General features: G+C 46.3%; 1 pseudogene across 1 annotated transcript; it reads left to right on the forward strand.

The window, feature by feature from the left end:
- The first annotated feature begins 4,805 nt into the window (after window positions 1-4,805).
- Window positions 4,806-20,350, forward strand: LOC308051423 (glial cell line-derived neurotrophic factor-like; annotated as a pseudogene). The gene is made up of 2 exons: window positions 4,806-4,857; window positions 19,864-20,350. The product of its transcript is annotated as a glial cell line-derived neurotrophic factor-like (transcript).
- Window positions 20,351-21,762: the final 1,412 nt, after the last annotated feature.

Raw genomic sequence — 21,762 nt, forward strand, 5'->3', positions numbered from 1 at the left:
CGACGCACGCAGTGTTCGGTCGCTCTTGACCCCCCGGTCGCTGCTTCCCGGTGCCCCTCTACTTCAGTCGCTCCTTCGAGGGTCCCTGTTCGGGCGCCACTTGCGAGTTCGCGGCTGAGGAAAACATGCAGGCCGACTCAATGTGAGTGATAAAGCATGATTCAACTTTATTGCCCGAGATAGCACGTATTTATACCAAATACCATAATTATGCATACTTGTCTCTATCTAGTAGGCTAAGCACTAAAAGGTTACATTTACTTACTCCACCTACTTGCGGTTAGCTAACTATGCACGTTCCGCACTCTTCTGACTCCTACTTTCTCAAGCTGCTTATCACCTCTTCAAAGGACATGCTGACCCTGCTTTAATCAGTACTTTTCCATTTCTCCTTTTCCCACGGCCTACTAGTAAAGCTAACTAAGGCCTACTTATGTCAACTAGAACGGGCTCTGCTCATACAGTTGCTCGGTGGACTCATGTCCATGCTCCCTGAGCCAATCCCTGACAGTGTCTCAGTCCCTGACCCCTAACAGAAGCACCACATTGCAGCCATTCCTCTAACCTTTCTGCCTGCTCTGTACAGCCTGGGAGTGGCTTTTTGTGCATGCAGCACTTAATGCATATGGCACTGTATTGGGTTTGCATGGCAAGGTTCTGGTAGCAAGGGGGCTACAGGGGTGGCTTCTGTGAGAAGTTGTCCAATAGAGCGAATTCCAGCCATCTCCAAGATGGACTTGCTGCAGGCCAAGGCTGAGACAATCTGCAACAGTGGTAGCACCTCTGTGATATATTTAAGAAGGGAGGGAAAGTCGCTGCACAACAGCAACTGTAGCAGGAGAGAGGAGTGAGAATATGTGACAGAAACAACTCTGCAGACACCAAGTTCAGTGAAGAAGGAGGGGGAGGAGGTGCTCCAGGCACTGGAGCAGAGATTTCCCTGCAGCCTGTGGTGAAGACCATGGTGAGGCAGGCTTACTCCCTGAAGCCCATGTTGTTTTATGGTGGAACAGATATCCACCTGCAACACATGGAGGACCCCACACTGGAGCAGGTGGCTGCACCTGAAGAAGGCTGTGACACTGTGGAAAGTCCATGCTGGAGCAGGTTCCTGGCAGGACCTGTGACCCCGTGGAGAGAGAAGCCCACGCTGGAGCAGGTTTGCTGGCAGGACTTGTGACCCTGTGGAGGACCCATGCTGGAGCAGTCTGTTCCTGAAGGACTGCACTCCATGGAAAGGACCCATTCTGGAGCGGTTCGTGAAGAACTGCAGCCTGTGGGAAGGACTCACGTTGGAGAAGTTTGTGGAGGACTGTCTCCCATGCTGGAGCAGGGGAAAAGTATGAAGAGGAAGGAGTGGCAGAGACTATGATGAACTGACAGCAACCTCCATTCCCATCCCCCTGCACCACTCCAGGGGAGAAGGTAGACAAAACCAGGAGTGAAGCTGAGCCTGGGTAGAAGGGAGGGGTAGGGGGAAGGTGTTTTAAGATTTGGTTTTATTTTTCATTATCCTACTCTGACTTGGTAATAAATTAAATTAATTTCTCTGAGTTGAGTCTGTTTTGCCCATCATGGTAATTGGTGAGTAATCTCCCTGTCTTTATTGTGACCACCGAGCCTTATCTTATATTTTTTCTTCCCTGTCCATCTGAGGCAGTGGAGTGATAGAGTGGCTTGGTGGACACCTGGCATCCAGCCAATTTCAATCCACCACAGTCCTTTTTGGTACCCAACGTGCAGAAAGTCCCGGGCAGGCAGTGGGAGCTGGTCCTACCTGCCTCCTGCATCGTCTCCCTGCGGGACCTGGGCTGGCCAGGACATACACATGGGAATATGGCAGAGGGTAGGGGAATAGAGGCGGTATGCGGCAAACGAGGAGAGATGGAGTTGGAGAAAGGCAGCCCCCGGTGCCACTGGCGGTGCCCGGGCGGGACAAGCCGGCAGAGACGGCTCCAGCGTGGCTCCCACTCCCCGAGCTGCCAAAGCCCCCAGCAGCAGCTGTGACTCCCCGCGTGGGGGGGGCGGTACCGGGCAGCGGTCACCGGCAGGGCTGCCCGGGGGCTGCTCGCCTTTCTCAGGAGAGAGGGACGAGCAGGTGTGCACACGTGTGAATGTACAACCATAACCACATACATACACACACCCGTGGGGGAATATTGCAAGAAATCCGCAGCCAGGTTACAATTTTTCGGGGCAGCGCTGCCGCCGGCCCAGGCCAGCCATGCTCAGCGCGGTTCCCTCCACCCCCCACGGTGGTGAGCTCCCGTGCTCTGCCCTGTACTGGCGCGGCGCGCTCTGGGAGCGAGCTGGTTTCCTGAGGGCTTCGCTGTTCCACCCCAGAGCCCAGCACCCCCCACGCCCCAATATCCACAAGAAAAATATAAATAATATTCATCATCATAATAAAACAGCCCAGAGTGGACGGAGCGATTTATTTGCTGTCGCAAAAGCCCTGCGAGCTCCCCAGCCGCCCGCCCAGGCTGTGACGCGTTAATTTCATAGCACCGGAGATATGAGGACCTCATACCTCCGGAGAACTGGGTGAGTCATAAATACACGGCGTAGGGCTGAAAGATGAGACTGTTTACAGCGACTTTGCAGTGGCCTCCAGCGAGTCAAACCACCGCCCTCCTCGCAGGGCGCGTAGGGTGCAACGTAGGGTGCAACGTAGCTGCTGGTGGTTAACCCCTGCTGCCGCTCCGATGACACCTGCGGCCGATGAGGGACGAAGAGGAGTCGGCCTTCCCGCTGTCGCGGCCAGGGCCGGCGGTTGCCGCAGTGAGAGCACAGAGGAGTGATGCTGGGAAGGGATTCGCCGCCGCTGCCACCGCGACACAGTGTTGGATTACCTCTGCCGAGCCCAGCCACCACGCTATGTCGGGCCGCTGACTTCAGTCGGGAGATATTTGGAGGCTCCGCGAGGGCCGGTGCAGGGGGTCAGCGTGTGTTTGGCTCTGAAAACGAATCAGCGGAGGCCGCGTTACTGCCAAAGGGATCTATAAATCCATCTGCGGTGCCGAGTCGCCCTGGAAAAGCCCCCACATCCGCGCGTCCAGCTCCGCGCTCCCCTCCGCCCGCGGCTGCGGCACCCCCCGCGCCTCGCCCAGCTCCGCGCCGCGCCCCCGCCCGCCGAGCCCCGGCGGTGCCCGGGAAATCGGTCGCGCGCAAGCCCAGACGGGGCAGCCGAAGCGGGCTCTCCCCGGCTCTGACCTGGCTTCCCGCTGCTCCCGCCACGCTCCCCTCTTGGATCTAAGCTTTCGCCGCGACGAGACCCCCGATCTGGAGGAGAAAGCCTCGCTGCTGCTGCTACCGGCTTTACAAATCCCAGCGCCGGCCTCTGATTCTCCCAGCAAGGTGAGGGAGGGTGGTTTGGTTAGTTTTTTTCCCCTCCTCAGCTGGGGTGGTGCTTTTTCGTGGTGGTAGTGGTGGTTTTTTGTTGCTTTTTTTTTTTTCTTCCCTCTGTTGTGCGCATGTCCGAGCAGTGGCGCGGCTCCTCACGGTGCTAGACCAGCTGGCGTTACAGAAGCCCTGATGTCTTCATCTGACTCCCCGCAGTTGTTGATGGAGTGTCTTTCTCAAATTTCCAAGCAGGGTCCCAAGAGCAGCACCCAGAGCCAGCTCCTGCTGCCAAGCGGCGCTCCCCACGGCTCGGGCCGCTCCCGCTGAGCGCGTCTCCGGGGACGAAGCGAGAGAAGACCTCCGCGGCGCCGCTCCTGTCGCGGCCACAGCACCCGAGACGGCGACGGAGGCCGCCGGGTCTTGTGCTGGCGACTCCTCTCTGCCTCCATCAAGACTTGCGACCTTGTTCCCCCTCATCCCCACGCCTCCTCCCCGCGCAAAGTCTCGTCGGTCGGACCTCGACCTGGCCCACATGTATCGTCCATCCGGCCGCTCGGCTCCCCGGCGTTAATATCCATCTCGGGTCCGACGAGACCAGCTCAGAGGCGAGGACCGCGGCGGAGTGGGAGACCCGGCAGATCCTCGGCCCCGGCGAAGTGCGAAGGCAGCGGCCGGCGGGGAAAGTGCGCACCAGGCCGGAGGTACCGGCGGGCCCGGGGCGGCACCAGCGCCCCGAGCCCTTCCGGACCGCGTTGAATCGGGCCGGGGGCAGCTGTCATCCCCGGGTGGCGACCATCGGGGTGCGTGCCATGGCTGACTGCAGGCAGAGCGACAGGAAAGCGATAAGAGAGAAAATGTGAGAAGAGAAGGAAAAAAAGAGAAGAAAAGAGGGAAAGGAGAAGGGAAAAGGGAAAAGGAATAAAAATAAGAGGAGAGAAGGAAATGAAGAGAGATAAACAAGAAAGAGGGAAACAAGAAGGAAAAGGAAAATGAGAGGAAAATGTTTCCATTTCCCTTTCCTTTCAAAGAGGAAATGGGAAGAGGAAAGGGAAAATGGAAATAAGAAAGGGAAAGAGGAAAGGAAGAAGATAGGGAAAGGAAAAGGGAAGAGGATAGGGAAAGGAAAAGGAAAGTGGAAAAGGGAAGTGAAAAGGAAAGAAGAAAGAAAAGGAGATAAAAATGAAAGAAAAGGAAAAAAGATAGAAAAATAAGGAAAGGAAAGGAAAAAGAGGAAAAGAGAAAAAGGAAAGAAATTACTGGGAAGGGGAAAGGAAAGGGAAAAGGAAAATGAGAGGAGAGGGAAAGAGAAAGGGAAAGGAAGTTTTGCCTGTAGTATGGCAAAGCTGCGCAGCCCCACACCCCAGGACTGGAGGAGCGCACCAACTAGGAGTTAACCCTGCCTCTCCTCTCTTCCAGGGGCCTGTATTGGAAGGAGATCTAAGATGCAATTATGAAATGTTGTGGCTGTCTGCATGGTGCTGGTCAACACGGTCTTCACTTCACCCCTGCTCACCAGTAAGATGCCTCCCAAGGGGCCCTCTTCAGTGGTAGAGGAGCCTGAAGATCTCTCCCTCATCAGCCTGCTGCCTCCCTATGCTGTGCACAGTGACTGTAAGAAACATTTCCCTTCGTGGCCACCTCTGTCTGTCTTGCTAAACCTGTTCCCCTTTGCCCAGGCTTCAGAGTGAGGAAAGGACCCCCTCACTTGCCCCCCCCCCCCCCCCCCCCCCCCTTCCCCTTCCTGCCCTCAGTTCTCCCCCAGGCAGGGTCAGTGGTTCTGGTCTGGCTCCAGAAGCTCCAAACCAAGTCATCCTCCAAAGCCTGGGGTTGGTGATTGTAGTGGAAATGCCCCCCTTCCCCCCCCATCTCCAGCCCTACCTTCCCTGATAAGATCCCTTTGGTTGAAAAACCCAGAGAGATGAGAAAGTTAGCTGTATGCAAATGAGCTGGGAGGATGATCAGATACCTATACCTCCCAGTGCAGGCACTGAAACTCCTTCCCTACCACTTTAAGCTCCTCCCCGTGCAATTATTCACTGTCTGTAGCAGAAGCAAGTCCTGTTGGAGATTGGGCTCCATGGTGGGAGGCACTGTACACATCCTGGAGCACTGATGAGTTTTGTTAAATCCGCCTTAGATCCTGATCCCGAAATTAGTGTGTCTGTGTGTAAATTTTCAGAAAAGTAGCAGTGGCAGGGTTAGGAGCTTGATGCAGAGCAATCCTCATGAACCAGCTCACAGTAAGACAGTTTACAGTACAAATGACAGATAATAATAGGTCTCCTACAATAGCAGATACAGGATTTTCACAGCAGTATGTGAGTGTTATGCTAACACCGGTGACTTTTTAAAGTGAGAGTATGGCTCAGTAAGAAGTGGCAAAATACTCATGAATTGTGGAGATATTCACTTAGCAAAGGCACAGACACAGCTCAGAGGTTGCTCCCTTTGCCCTTGCTCAGCCCTCTCTGTTTAGCTTGTTGCAGGATGGGATTCATTTTTATCTCCTTATCTGGAGGAATGTCCTTTCCTTGCACCTGCTGCAGCTCCAGCCACAGGCAGCCTCACTCTGGTTTCTCTGGGAGCAGCCAAACTAGTGCAGCGTGGAGGCACTGTGCAAGGAATCATCTGCTATGACTCCACTTTGCATCCCCTCTCTAACACCCATCTCGTCTTCCATGTGTCCCCCCCCACACACATCTATGTCCTTCCCCATTTAGTCTTCTTTATTTCCTTTTCTTGCTTGTGCTTTGCCCCTGCTGGAATCTTTCCCAGGCTGCTGCCTCCTCCCCATCCCAGCCCCATCTCCTGCCGTTTGCAGACCCTGATGTCCTTTCAGCCCCTCCACGCAGGTAGGTCAGCGGAAAGCACTTCCTCGCAGGGCTCCAGCCTGCCAGGGCTGCGGGGCTGACAAACATGATGATCTTCTCCATGGTGAGCTGCATGGTGGGGAAGGTACCAGGGCACTGAGCTGTCCTACAAGAGGCAGTGATCAGCTTTTCAGGCTGCTGTGCCAGTTCCCTCTGCACAGGCTTGCTGCAGCGTTGATGGCAAGAAGAGCATTAGGCGGGAAGCAGTGTGGATGGGAGACCATTAATGCTCTGATCTTCCAGGGTGGGAGTATGTGTATGATCCTGCTTTTATCTTGAAACTTACTTCTGGGAATGTGGTTCCTGGTGAGCTGATTTCTCTGCAGCAGTTAGCAGTAGCAGTCTTGTCTGTTCCTAGTGTACAAAACTTGTCATTGTTTCCTTCTTATTTTTTTCTGTGGATTGGGTAAACAAGAAATGGGAAAAAAAGGTGACCTGTGTTTTACCTGAGCTATGGTAGTATCAATAGACAGCCTCTTCCAGAAATCTCTGTTTCCAGGATACAGACTTAGGCTTTGCCAAGCAGAGCTGAGTTGCAGATTATTGCCCAGGATAGTAATTTCAGAAAGGACTGATAGTTTGGTCTTGATCTCTTAACCATGCAGATCACAAATAGATGGGCCTGGCTACAAGGGGAACGTTAACAGTGCTGTTCTTTACAACAGAAATCAGGGAAAATCCAGGGCATTCCTATGATCTTTACACAGAAGTGGTTTACACAGCACTTGTGCCCAAAAGTCAGAAACTCTTCTCTGTGCTACATTGCCAAGTCAGATGAGTCAGGGGAGACATGTAGAAAGGCAGCTGTAAAAAAACAGTGAAATACTTTGATCCACTTTTACACTGATTTTAGTTGATTTAAAAGTATGTGGTCTCTGGAGAGCCTGTCCGGGCATATCGCTTCCTTCCCAGCATGGCAGCACTTTGTTCAAGTCACCACTGTCAGTGTCTTTGACATATTTGTTTCTCTCTCCTTACCATTTGGTGGCACATACCCTTCAGCACACGAAAGATGTAGAACGATGTATACAAGAGGAGTCAGGTCTACACCACGTAGACTTCCCTCTCCTCTTACAAGCAGAGTGCAGTATGCCACAAGCATGCAGGCATGCTTGCAGTTCCCCAGATCATCTGCTGGTGGACCTGCCATGTATCAATATCTCTGTGAATACTGCTGGTCAGCTGCTTCATCGAGTGTCTTTGCAGGAAACAGCTCACAAAGCAGTGGGAATGCTACATCACCTACATCGGCTCATCTGCATAGTGCAGTGTGTGGGTGCTAAGCAGGACTGGGTACTGTGTGCATTCAAAGAGGAGTGTGCTGCTCTCCCCTAAAGTGGTCCCCACACAGTCTGGGTGGGGAGTAGCAGTTGCGCTCTGAAGTGTGTATTGCTCTTACTCCAGAGAGGTCAGGTCTCCCACACACCACCGGCAGCAGGGATTAGTAGGATTGTGAGATCATGTCCCGCTCCAAGGGATGGCCAAACACCTTGCTGGAACACAGATCTGTTTTCCCAGGCCCTCTACACCTTTTTGTGTTCTCATTTGATGGAACTGTTTTCTCTGCAAAGTACTCTGAGGTCACCTGATGCTGCCCCATCTCTTTCAGATTAGCTTGAAACCTTCCTTCATTCTAGCCTACAGGCAAGGTCCTAACCTCCCAGACTTATCAGGTGTAATGTGCTAGCCTTTGCTCTTCAGGGCAGTAATTAGAGATTGCAGAGGATGATGGCAATTGCAGTCTTCTGCAATTTTACTTGACTGGATGCAGGAGTGAGAGTAACCTCCATAAATGCAGTGCATTTGAGATTAATCCAATGTTTGTAGGCATTTTAGGCATCAGTGTTCATGGGATAGCTTATTTCACATGAAGAGGAGTAGTTGTAGCATTTGTAAATTTAGAAAGCCCTTTCTGTCATGCTACAGTCTGCTGGGGGAAGGACGCAATTAGTTTAAATAGCAACTGTGAACAGAACAAATATAAACCAAACTACTATAAGCTAAAAACTAAGCCAGCAGCTTCAGAAGCATGACAGTGTAGAAGGAGCCAAACACTTGGTTTTACTTATATGCAGTTCCCACTGAACACATTTTGTAACTGCTTGCCACTGTATGGCCATAATCAACATGTATGTGAGGACTTGAGTATCCTAAGATCCAGGATATGATATATAGTGTCTTGATCAAGTGGGCATCTTTAATAAGAATTAGTGGTATGCATATAGAATTAAATGAAAAATCTCACTATAGGCTTTTCCCTCTTAATAGAAGGAAAAGATGTTTCTTTGCATTATAACAACTGAGTTATTCTATGGCTACTGGATGGTCATTTGTTGTTAGAGCTCCTTTGGAATGTTATACCATAACATGCTGTATTATGAGTGCATTAATACACTGTTAAACATTCTTCATACCCCTGCTAAAGGGGTATTTAATGTTAAGTTACTGCATTTAACTGCAACATTATCAACTAATATGGAAGGTATCTGGAATAAACAGTGATATTGTAGGGCTCTTTAAGGCAAAAATAGTATTAAATTATATTTCCAAATGAATGCATTTCCTTCCCTACAGCATTTATTAGGCACACTTAGTGTTATGAACCAGAACTCTCAAGTTTCTGTTCAGGCTTTCCTGCTGAACAGACTTAGCGTGTCGCATGTGCACTTTAGTCTGACACCCAGAAGCTACAGAGATAATCTGCCCATGCATAGTAAGTCCAATGCATCAGAGAGATATCTGCCACACCATGCAGGTGCCACACTGTGTCATTTGATCTGCATGTATCCAGTAGAGCCGGTACATCCAGTCAGTGTCAGACCAAGTGTGCATATGTCCCTGGGCCAGCATATATATGTAGTAAAGTTTGTTTGCATGGACGCACCCAGGTTATCTAGGCTTTTAGAAATCTTAAGCATGCGAAGTTGCCTCTTTTTATGGGCAAAATTCTAAAAAAAAAGAAAGAACAGGACACACCTGGGTAAAATTCAGATGCATTTAGCCCTAGAAGCTGATTTCTCTGCAGTCTTAGGTATAGCTACTGAATATACTCCTGTGAAGGGTGTTCTGAGACTCAAGGAGGAAAGGGCTGAAATGCAAGAGAGTATGGTTTTATTCTCATTTTAACAGTTATCCTTTGTTTAAAGTTTTATGTCTGCTCCTTTTCAATTTAAGGACCACAACATTTTCCCAGTGGATGTGTAGATCCTTTTAGATGTTTTGCAGATGTGAGTTGCTAGATAACATACCTGCACATGCTTTTCTTAGTCATCTTTCATAGGCATCTTCAATGTATTTTAGAAATCCCCATGTTCAGAGTCTACAGATGACAAGCTGTGAAACCTTACTTGGAAGGCTGAAGAATTCAGTTGTGTAATTATGCACGCTACCAAGCAACTGCGACTTAAAACTTGTAGTACATAGGCAAAACCCCATATAACTACACTTTTTGAGGAGTCTCATACTTTTGAGGTAATAAGTTAATGGCAAGTAATAAATGAGGAATATTAAATATTGCAACATAACCATGTTTAGGATCATCAAACATCTAATGCTGGTAGAATGGACACTGCACATTTGTCATTTTGGACAAAAACAACTGTACTTTCTTATTGAGTAATATTTGGTTAAGGGAACCAAAGGAAAGATTTCAATGATTCTTAGAAATCCAGTCCTAATTACAAAGAGAAGAAAACATAATAAAAAAGTTTTATTAGAGAAAGATAAGCATTAAGACACAAAATATACATTACACTGTCTGTTTTTAAGATGAAGGACAGAAAATTAATTATGTAAGACATTTCAAATATCAGCATTCTTTTTCAGGAATAAAGCCACATTTTATGACACTAGCAGGAAATTTGTGACAGGGAAGTATGGATCCAGCGTATTGGCTGGGAAGGGGGTAGAGCTCTTTGGAGCCTGGCTGCCTCTGAGCAGCTGCCAATGCCGTCTAACAGGTCGTGGTCCACACATTCCAGCATGAGACCTCCTGCAGTGGAGCACATAGTACCTGTCCTAGGGTGAAGGACTGATTATTATATTAAGAACATTTTCCTAACTGCAATATTAAAACTTTTCATATTGTTCCTATTGTAAACAAGTTGAAACACAGTTAATGAAAGGTGACAGTAAAAGAACGCATATTATTTATAGGTCAGATCAAAATCTGATAAGAAGCAGAGAGTGTCACAGTAGGAGCATCAGCCATGGTTTTGCCTGGACAACTCTACTGCTTCAGGGAAGAGACTGGGATAGGGTCCCTTCCTGCTTCTTTGCTGCCTGTGTTTGTTTCTTGGGGACACTCCTAAAACCCGATGGGAGATGCAGCGTAAGAGCACAGGCAGCCCAGGAACAGTTGCTTGATTGGAGTAGGGTTGAGCTGTTGTTGTAGTGACGCTGCTGTTATTTCTGTTACGCTGTTCTCATTCAGTGAGTTAGCACTAAAGTGGGGTTGGGTGACTGATATGGAGGTTTTCTGATGTTGTGTGAGGGCTGGGCTGGATCACTTCTGTGGCAGGAACGCTAAAGAGAATTTATTTTTATTACCAACAGTATTTCCTTTGTTAAGGTTTCAGTGCCGTGCCTGTTAGCTGGCTGCATGCCTTCTTGCTAGTAGAGGTCACAGGGTTCAGGTCTGTTGTGGGGGAGTAATTTGGGGTTCTGCTTGCTACAGAACAATGTTTAGATTTCTTAAAGAGAAGTGCAACTTAAAAGAGTTCAGTGGCAGGTTCACTATTATTTACTGCATGAGAGAAATATCCCAAGTCAAATGCTGCTTACCTTCTCTTCAGGTACCTGTATCCGTCGCAGTGCAAACCGTCAGGATTCTTCTCTCCCTAATAACTGTTCACTCCAGAGTCTGTATTTTAGAACTCCATCAGCAAATTTTCAGGCAAGGCCTGATAACTGTATGCAGAACAGACTTTCAGGAGACAAAATTCTCAGAAAATAAAAAATTTAATGGAGTAGAATAGCAGAAGGGCTGGCTCAAGCCGCGTACCTGAGCGGAGGTCCCCTGAGCATAGAAAACTACAGACTTTTATATCTTTACAGACCATTCATATAATGATTCAGTCCAATAGTAATATTTTACTTTTAGGTCTTCTTGCTTCTCATTGGATCTTTTTTCTCTGATTCCACATGGGCCTTTGTTTTGTTTAGCTGTAGACATTGTTTATGGTCCATAGCCTTGCAGATACTGTTTTGTCTGAATAAATCCTTTCTTCTCAGCAAAGTGCAAAATAGGCCTTATAAGTGTTCAGTATAGTTTGTAGTTGCTTTTGGTAAATATGAGCAGAGCTTTACAGCTTAAAATTTTAGCAAATCCAGCTTACCAAGTGACATGAAACATACATACAACCTTATATCTCTAAATAATTCATTACATTTAGTATGTGCCTACTTAAGCCAAATGATTAATATTGAACTTGAATTGAGCTCATCCACTAACCTGTGAGCAGTAAAACCATTGCCATACAGCTCACTTATTTAGCAGGAATAGCTCAAAGTGGGCTCATCAAGGATATCGTATTTATAGAATAAAGTGGTTGACTCGTAGTCAAATTGCATACAGTAGGAAAAGTATGCACGAGGCTCCCTGTGCCCACAAGTTACCAGCATTCAGTGTGCCATTCTCCTTCCTTGTAGGTCTCCTGGAAGGGGTTCTTAGCCTGGCTGTGGCTCAGGCCCTTCCCTCCTCTGGAGCCTGGACCAAACTGCTGCTGGTTTGGCTCGGGGAGGGGGGGGGGTTAAGTGCATCCACCACAAGGTCTCAGTCATACATAATCATTTGAGGCTCTTGCGGGGATGGGACAGAACCAAATATTAAGCATAAACCCAGGTTTTACTGGAAGCTGGAGATTTATTCAGCATGGATTTGAAGGGGCACAAGGCCTTAGTGAGGAGACGTGGTGGGCAACAAGGCAGATATGTACTTCACCAAGGTTTGGCTCCTGTTTAATCAGTGGCTTCAGGCAGGGCACTGCCACTTTTTCCCCCCTTTACACTCTTTATGCTATAACTTCTTTAGATGCAGAGACTGCCTTGTGGGTGCTTGAGTACCCACACAGTCCCCTGAAATAAGGTCCTAGTGCAGACAGACTACTGCAGGAGCTGTCACAAAACCTCAAGAGTGACCCCTGAAAAGCTGTCTGCTCCTCAGTGCTTCAGAGATGTTTTTACAAAGGTCTGAATCAGAGGCAAGACCACATCCTCTTGCTGCTACTTTGCTGCTTGACTGCCAGATGATACACACCTTTGCCCAGGGGCCAGAGGAGGGATCCGGTCCTGGGTGCAAGCCTGAAGTCAGGCAGGATCTTGTGAACAACTCCTGCCTGGACCAGATAAAGAACAAGAAATTCTTGTGGACAGGTCATCTTGCAAGGCAGCTTCCTTCACCCAATTCACTTGAACTTGCTTTTTCCCTCTGTGTCAAGGTTTAAGGCAAGGCGGCAATAAACCGTGGCAGACGCTTTCTGTTATCCCCTTTACCTCCCGCCACCCCTTCCTTTAGATCGGAAAGATGATAAGAAAGATAAGGGGAAGAGAAGAGAGACTTAGACTTCAAGTTGGAGAGTTTTAAAGGGTTTTACTAATGCTACTAATAAATAGAGAATATATATACAAAATATACAAAACCAATCTCAAGTGCTCAATGTAGAGCTGGTGTCACTCCAGCGGCAGTGGAGCTGGGTGTGCGGAGCTGGCGTGGCTCCAGCAGGTGCAGGCCAGGCCCCCAGAAGTCATGGGTGGGACTTCACAGCAAACCGGAACCTGGTTGCAGGGATGCAGGGCCTGAGGCCTGTAGATCACAGACAGACAGACAAGGTCCTCTCTAGATGCCAGCCATGGTCGAAGAGAGTGTGACCCTCATGATCACCCTCTTATATAGGGGGTATGACAATTATGGGATGGAATACTTCCGTTGGTCAGTTCTAGTCACCTGTTCCATCCACCCCTCCTCAAACACGCCCCTCTCACAACAGAACGTGGGAAAACTTATCAGTCTTTCTTAGCTACCATAGTAATAAATCTAAACATGAGCTTCTTCAGCATTCCGTTGGTCTCTTATCAGCACTGAGTACAGCATCCTAGGAAAAATATGCAGGCTAAAATTCAGAAAAGTACAGCCACCTAGAAGAACTTAGCTGAAAGAAGAATCACTAAAAGAGAACTGGTCTTGTTTTTAACAAAACCAGGACACTCTGTTAACAGGTCATTCCCCAACTGTCAGCAATTATGATGCTCCTATTGTATCTCCCCTTTCTTCTCGTGGTAGGAAACAGTATTTCATACCTGCGAGAAAGCAGGCAAAGGATGCGAGGGGAAGCACTGCCAAGCATGGTAGTGTGAAAATTGGCAGATTTGTCATTATGACCAACACATGGGAAGCAGCAGGGTTAGCTAGTGAGCTACAAACACAAAACTTGGCTGCTTCTTTAGGAACAAGCGCACCAGGTAGGTTAACCCTGTGAGTTGCCCTGGAGTCATCCTCCAGGTTACTTAGCACTTTGCCGTGAGAGACAAGAGACACCAGTGAGAGGCTCCATTTCCAAGGGCTCTCTGAGTTGGAGGGGAGGATGCAGTGTTTCCTGGGAGCTGGCAAGGCAGGGAGGTAGTGAACCAGAACTGTATTAAACATTTAAAGATGAACTGACCCTAATGTGTTTGTTGCTCTGTTTACTAATGGACACAACTGACTGGTTTCCATTTCACTCGTAGCCTCACAGATTTTCATGCAAGGCATGAAAGCAAAGTTATGCCTCAGAGAAGTGATATTTTAATTGTTTAAATCCTGTAAAATTTTCAGTATAACTAGTTTTAACACCTGCCTTTGCTTTGATGCCTGCATGATAGGCTTTGTTTCTCATGAAAAGTATTTCATTTTTAATAAAATAAATGTTCTATCCCCACCACAGTTCTGTCCTGGTTTTGTTAAAAATCAAATTTCTCTTTTAGTGAATTTGCCTGTCAGCTAAAGCCTTCATATTAGCTGCATTTTCCTGGAGAACCAGATACATGTTTTTGGTAAACATAGCAATGGAATGCGAAGTTATTGATAAGCATGGATGGACATCTCGTGAGAGGGGCAACGAGAAACAGGTGACCAAGAAACTGACCAACTGTATATAACATTCCATTCACGTGAATACTTCATATAAAAATGGGAGATCATGAGGATCTTGTCCCTTCTTCCTTTTTCATCCCTTCTGCTTATGGCCGACATTAGGAGAGGACCTTGCTAGTCGTCCCTGCAAACTGAGGCCTAGTGAGAGACTGAATCCAGCTCCGGTTGGCTGCAGAGTCCAATCCAGGACTTTGGGTGCCGGCTCTGCAGTTGCTGAGACTTTCAAGATTGGTTTTGTATATTTTGTATTATTTTCTCTATTCTTATTAGTAACATTAGTAAAACATTTTTAATTTTTCCAACTCTCTTCTCTCTGTCCTTTTCCTGCCTATCGCCTGTCCTTAGTGGGAAGGGGGGAGAGGGAGGGGCAAAAGGGGGAAGGCGGGGGAAGAGGAGGTTAACAATACATCTGCCAGGGTTTTATTGTCACCCTGCAATCTAAACCCTCAGCAAGTTCTCACCTTTTTACTTTACAAAGCAGACTGACCATCACATTGGTAATTTTAACCTCACTAAGCTCACATACAAACAGATTAAAGTACCAGAACTGTTTTGAAAAAGGGCCATTTGATCCTAACACAGATCTGAATGTGAATTTTCTAAATAATGCTTGTCATTATGAGCTGGATTGACCTCCTTGAACTTTGAAATCATACTTTTAGAATGCTGCTGTTTGAACTTCTCGAACTAAAATAGAGCTGTGCCTAAGTGAAATATCCTGGTAAATTTATTAAATATTTGGCCTGAACTTTTGGTGTAGTGGCTATGCAATCCCACAAATGCATGCATAAAAGCTATAATGTAAAATTTAATTTTATAATTTTTAATATACCTTATGTGACTTTTATTATATTATTTTAACTCGGGTGTGGCAGATGCACTCTCCCCCCCCCTCCCTTCCTTCAATATGGAAGGTGCATGCACATTCCCCTCTCCCTCAACACATCCCCCCTCTCCTGCAATGGGACAGTTAATAGCTCCTTTTGTTTAACCCTCTGTCGGTTAGCTATGGGAGGGGAGAGGTGCCAAGAAGTCAGGAAGTTTCTGGGCGCCCATAGCCAGAGTGGGGGTGCAGAGAATCTTCTGGAATGCCCACAGCCAGATCTGACAAGACTATAAAAACAGAGTTCCCACCGAGGATTCCCTTTGTGTGTGTCCTCTCAGAGCTGTGGGCCAAAATTCAGCCAAGAGACCCTCCCCTTAGACCAGAACGCTGTCTAAGGTAACCTCCCAGGACTGGGACTGCCTCACCTCCGTGTGTGGATGAGTGATAACTTAATAATTCCTTGCTGGACTAGCGAGTGTATTTTCCTTAATAATTCCTTGCTGCTCGGGTGAGTCTTTTCCTCACTAGACAAGTGAGTGTATTTTCCTGGAGTCAGGGATGGCTCTGGCATTGTTTTTCGTAAGCCAAGTGTATGCACACTGTGGATCTCCATCATTCTTATTTGCTGTACCCCAATAATTTCCTCAACTGATATCTGAACCTGTATTTTATGTTACTGGAGTGCTAACTGATTGTATAAACCCCGTTTCTAATTGGTTGTTTTGCCAGACTTTCCCGGACAGAATAAGTCTGGTTTGGACCTGGTTGTCCGCCTAAAACTAATTTCGGGGTCCCTCCGTGACACTGTGCCAGGGCCAAAGTTGTTCTTCAGCGATGTAGGCTGTGTCAGCTCCACGTGGAGTGTCTTTACTCGATTGAGTCTAGCAAGGTATCTATCCCTTCTTGCTTTTAAGGAATGTAGCCCACCCATGGCCTTGACCTGAACCTTGCTCAGTATTCATATGGTGTAGATAGACCAGCCTGTCCTGCAACAGAGCCAGGTGGTGCATTCAATGGACACTCTATCCAAGCTACTTTCTTCCAGTAGGTATGGTTCATAGTGGGTATTTTGGTACCTGCTACAGAGTTAATGACAGAGGAGTGCAAGAAGGGTGCACTCCACAGAATCACAGAATATTAGGAATTGGAAGGGACCTCGAAAGATCATCTAGTCCAATCCCCCTGCCGGAGCAGGAACACCTAAATGAGGTTACACAGGAAGGCATCCAGGCAGATCTTGAATGTCTCCAGAGCAGGAGACTCCACAACCTCCCTGGGCAGCCTGTTCCAGTGTTCTGTCACCCTCACCGAGAAGTTTCTTCTCAAATTTAAGTGGAACCTCTTGTGTACCAGTTTGTACCCATTGCCCCTTGTCCTATCATTGGTTGTCACCGAGAAGAGCCTGGCTCCATCCTCGTGACACTCACCCTTTATATATCTGTAAACATTAATGAGGTCACCCCTCAGTCTCCTCTTCTCCAAGCTAAAGAGACTCAGCTCCCTCAGCCTTTCTCATAAGGGAGATGCTCCACTCCCTTAATCATCTTTGTTGCCCTACGCTGGACTCTCTCCAGCAGTTCCCTGTCCTTCTTGAACTGAGTAGCCCAGAACTGGACACAATATTCCAAATGTGGTCTCAGCAGGGCAGAGAAGAGGGGGAGGAGAACCTCTGTCTATCTACTAACCACCCCCCTTGTAATACATCCCAGGATGCCATTGGCCTTTCTGGCCACAAGGGCACAGTGCTGGCTCATGGTCATCCTGCTGTCCACCAGGCCCCCCAGGTCCCTTTCCCCTACACTGTTCTCTAATAGGTCATTCCCCAAGTTATACTGGAACCTGGGGTTGTTTCTACCCAGATGCAAGACTCTGCACTTTCCCTTGTTATATTTCATTACATTTTTCCCTGCCCAACTCTCCAGCCTGTCCAGGTCTCGCTGGATGGTGGCACAGCCTTCTGGCATATCAGCCACTCCTCCCAGCTTCATGTCATCAGCAAACTTGCTGATAGTGCACTCTATTCCCTCATCCAAATCACTGATGAATATATTGAATAATATAGGCCCCAGTACTGACCCTTGAGGCACTGCACTAGATACAGGCCTCCAACTGGACTCGGCCCCATTGACCACGACTCTCTGGCTTCTTCCATTCAGCCAGTTCGCAGTCCACCTCACTACCCGATCATCCAGACCGCACTCCCTCAATTTAGCTGTGAGGATGCTGTGGGAGACTGTGTCAAATGCCTTACTCAAGTCAAGGTAGACCACGTCCACCGCTCTGCCATCATGCATCCATCTTGTTATGTCCTCATAAAAGTCAATGAGGTTGGTCAAGCATGTCTTCCCTTTGGTGAAGCCATGTTGACTGCCCCTAATGACCCTCTTATCCCTGATATGCCTTGAGATGGTACCAAGGATAAGTTGTTCCCAGGTTTCCCAGGGATGGAGGTGAGGCTGACTGGTCTACAGTTACCCAGGTCCTCCTTCTTGCCCTTTTTGAAGACTGGAGTAACATTTGCTTTCCTCCAGTCCTCAGGCACCTCTCCCGTTTCCCAAGACTTGGCAAAGATGATGGAGAGCAGTCCAGCAATGACCTCAGCCAGCTCCCTCAGCACCTGTGGGTGCATCCCATCTGGACCTATGGATTTATGGATGTGAAACCATTGGTTTCACAGGCTTATGGGGCTTGGTACAAGGTCCTGCTTTGTTCAGGTCCTGTATAGCTGTATAGGTAGCAGCCATCCCTCCTTCATGTCTTTTCACAGTCACTGGTCTGGGAGATTGTTGCCATTAGCATTGGATACCTGTAAAACACAGTGGAATTCACTTTTCCCAATCTCAAACTCTACAGCTTGTAGGATCCCACTTCCCATGTGTCACCCTCATTATGTGAAGGTACAAAATTGCCTGCAAACTCGTTTACCAATCTGCACTATTTTGCTGGAGCTGTCCATGGAAAACCGTATACTTCTGATCTATCCATATTTTATCATGGAAAGAGGTTTCTAGGATGTGTCTGCTTTGGAGTGGGGTCCATATTCATCCTTAAATGCAGATGTACTGTATTTCAGCAGGTTTTTGCATTAACAGAGTTAACATCCTGCTGTCCCCATCTCCTGCATCTTTGATGCTTGTGTTGAGGACATAAAGGTGCACCTTTGCTAGGCAATGGGAAGCACCCTTGTATCTTCTTCTCTCCTTTTAACAGTGTTTGTGCCACCGTGTGTGGACTGGGTACATTTACTGCCTGGTCATGGGACATCAAGGCTCCTGTCTTTTATAGTGCTTATTAGGGAAATGAGGCACTGAGCCTTTGCCTAAGGAGCTGTTCCTATCTCAGTACATGACTCAGTGAGAGCCTTCATGGCTCAGTGGAGGTATCAACCCTTGGCCAGGTGCACTGTGTCAGGTATCACCTTTCCCAATGTGTGCAGCTCCTGGGACATTTTTAGGGGTCCTTCTGGAGATGGAGCCCTCTTATGTGCAGGGCCGAGTGCGTGACACTGGTCTGTTACGTGGGTAGGCACTTAGGAGTTGGGTACAGAAAGAAGGCCTTCATGCAAAGGAAGTGAATCCTCAAAACTTGATTTTTGGCACAATGACTGAGAAAAATAAATCTCAATACTGCAATGTTATTTCCATGTTTAAGAGACAAACATTAATAATATAACTTAAGGGCACCCACACATGGGGTCCTGACAGCCTGACCCTCCATTAAATCACTGTATTCTCTAAAGCATATCACATTGTGGGATTTAGTCTATGGAAGTTTAAAGATTTCAAAGTGTGATTTTATTCAAAATCATGATGGAAAGCTGAAATCTCAGAATGTTTCAGAAGAACACATACAATTGAAGTGGTTCATTCTGCTAGTATCAAAACATTTTATTGACTTCAACATTTAATTTACTTGAATAATTTATCTCTGGTAGAGTATATATAAAATGAAAAATTAAATAGATATTTTAATTTCATCAAAATAAAATGCATTAATTAAATTTCCATTGGAAATTTACATAATACTTCTGTTCTGACCTATTTCTACTCAATCTAATCAGCATCTTGTGATATGAAATAGTTCCATGAGAAATTTTTCAAAAGCTCTGATAATAATTATCCCCTAAAAACATTTTAAAAGGCAGACATTCAGCCAGGAATAATAGCTCAGCCTAGCACCCCAGGAAATTTCTCTTTCAGTCCTGCCCAAAAACCTTACCGAGAGGTGGCTTTGTCAATATTAACCACTGCTGGTGTGAAAAGACAACAATTAACAATCATAGTCACAAAATTGCTTTAAAGAAACCTTGTCCTTTTGCTGCATGACTGGGAAGAGCCTGTATAACCTCTTTACAGTAGCTTCGTACACCCATTAACTAATATTGCATTATGAAATGCTTTTCTTTCCCTTGATTTTGACAGGGTGCATGCAATATTAAAAGATGTGCCAGAGTGCTAACAAGCGTCAAGAGACACCTACAGAGATACATACATATCTCATTTCTTTTCCCCCAAATGAGTTTCCATGATGATCTAATCCATTCCAAATTCTCCGTGATTTCTGAGGGTCCCGGGCACGCTCTCTGAAGTAATGGGCAGAGGAGCTTGAATGTGTCTAACGTTTTTTAGCCACGAATGGATGAATTCCGTTAATGACAACTAACATATGACAAAGTCTTTTCTCTCTTTCTCAAACAGCTAATATGCTAGAGGATTATCCAGATTAGTTTGATGAGGTAGTGGACTTTATTCAAGCCACAATTAAAAGACTGAGGAGGTCATTGGATAAATAGACTCTGATTTTTTCTAGGCAGGAGAGAAACTGGCAAAACGCAGCCACAAACATAGAGAATTCCAGCAAAAAGGGAAGGAGGAATCAAAAGGGCAAAAAAACGAGTATGTGTCTTAACAGAAATACATTTAAATGTGACTGACTTGGATTTGGGATATGAAACCAAAAGAAGAGCTAATTTTCCAGTATTGCAGTAGATCTTGTGATGCAGCTGAGACCACGTATGACAAAATTTTAAAAAATTTAACCAGAAAGAAAAAACTAGTCACTGACAAAGTAAGGCAAGCTTGTTACAGACCCACAGCTGTTGATGAGGACTTGTCCTTTTTGGATGATAACCTGGTTTCCCACATACTGAAAAAACATTCTGCAAAAAGGTGTGGATGCATCTGACTTCTGTGCACTGGAGGCAGCTCCAGTTTTGCATTCCTGCTGTGATGCAAAGAGAGGGAGCAATATTCCTGGGGAAGCATCTGCTCAGGGTGGAGAAAAGAGGACTGAGAACAGAGAACAAGGGGTTGTGGGAGCCTGAGGAGGCATGAGGCGGCGTAGGAGGATAGAGACTTTTAAAGTCCTACAAGAAAATAAATAAAAGATCAGGTGGAGATGCTGATGGCTGGATGGTGTGCACACTCCCTTTCCTATTTGACACAGTCCACCATCAGTGAGACTTGGATCCATGAGGAATGTGCTTAAAAACACAACCCTGCCATAAAACACTGTGTTGTAGTTATCCCATCCATGCAAGGAAGCTTAGCTGAGAAGTAGCTTAGGAGTGCCTTACTCATTCCCTGCACCCTCAGCTTTACTGAAAGACACGTACTATTGCTCACTGAAGGGTGGTTCCTAAGCACTTAGGATAACTTCTAAGCTGTGATAAGATTAATCTCATAAGTAAGATGATATTGGACAAATAACAAAATTCCCAGGCTTAAGTTCTCTAGGGCCAGTATCAATACAAAGCAAAGCAGTTCCACTTACTGGTTAAGTTTGGTTATTTCCATATAATTTTTCTTCAAAATGAGTGTAGGATTTCATTCTTTTGCTATCTATGAAAACAAGTTGAGTTTTTAAGTACTTCTTAGTATAGTAAGAGAAATAACAACCCTGGCCCTTACAAAACATGTTTATTTTGGTTTACAAAGGACTAATGTCACTTGCTTCACTACATTTCTATTTGGTCATTTTGAGTGGGTGGAGGCTATTTGATGCAATACATCTGTTCAGAGACATAAATAAGCAGAAAATATTTATTGTGTTTAAGTTATTGTTATTTATTACAGTTCAGTAATGAGTCTCCCTATTTATTAATGTTTCTTTTCAAAGATACCAAACTAGAAAGTGCTTGGAAGGTAGATACAATTAAGTTGGGAACAACAGTCCATGATTTTGATTGAAAGTATTAACTTGAACACAAAAAGTCACTTACTTTACCTTTTTTTCTTTTAAACAAAATCCTGATTATGTTCACAAAATGTAGTGCCAAAGTCTGCAGCCCTTCCTCCTGTCCACTAATACTTTTAAAAATTACTGCAGTCATATATGTGCAGGAGCAGCAGTGGCTCTGCATGAGTGAGGATCACAGGACTTGGCTCAACATTAGCAGTTTGTTATAAAAACTAATTCTTGCCATAGTGTAAATGTAGTCACATTTTTTTCTCACACTTTTTGCCAACTGATCTCATATAACTATTGACAAATGGAAAATAATGACATTTAGCCTTATAATTTCTTGTGATATTTATTTAAGCTTTTCCTTCCATATTTCCATATAGAAGAGGTTAAATTCCTCTTGGTAGTTAGCC

This window comes from Nesoenas mayeri, assembly GCF_963082525.1.
Source record: "Nesoenas mayeri genome assembly, chromosome: W".
In the NCBI taxonomy this organism is placed as follows: domain Eukaryota; kingdom Metazoa; phylum Chordata; class Aves; order Columbiformes; family Columbidae; genus Nesoenas; species Nesoenas mayeri.